The sequence below is a fragment of the Charadrius vociferus genome, unplaced genomic scaffold (assembly GCF_000708025.1).
Source record: "Charadrius vociferus isolate BGI_N301 unplaced genomic scaffold, ASM70802v2 scaffold433, whole genome shotgun sequence".
In the NCBI taxonomy this organism is placed as follows: domain Eukaryota; kingdom Metazoa; phylum Chordata; class Aves; order Charadriiformes; family Charadriidae; genus Charadrius; species Charadrius vociferus.
The window spans coordinates 1,429,253-1,429,655 of record NW_009647846.1 but is presented as its reverse complement, the minus strand read 5'-3'; positions in this window follow the sequence as shown (position 1 = coordinate 1,429,655).

The following is a 403-nucleotide window of genomic DNA, read 5'->3' as shown; positions in this document are numbered from 1 at the left end:
TTCCACAGAGTCTGTTCTCATCAGTCCGGATGTTACTTTTCCCATCGATCACTTATTTCTGATGTGGAAGTAATGTAATAGCAGATGCTTCTTGGAAAATCCGCTGTGATTTGAATGGCTTCGGTTCTTGCGTGTTTCAGGGCAGGGGATTTATTTTCACTTCCTCGGTGGAGCAGATCCATCCTTTCACACAGCGTCAGTGGCACACCACCAGCCCGCACCTCTGCACAAACCCCTTTTGCCCCGCAGAGAGCGTAAGGATGGGCAGCCCCCGCGCAGCCGTGTCCCTCGTGGCTTTTGAACGGGCGTTCGTGTTTTGAGGGAACTGTCTGTGCTTTATTGCTCACAGATGCTAACGATGTCATGGATAGTGAGGCTCGGCTGGGGTTTTTGGGGGGCCGTC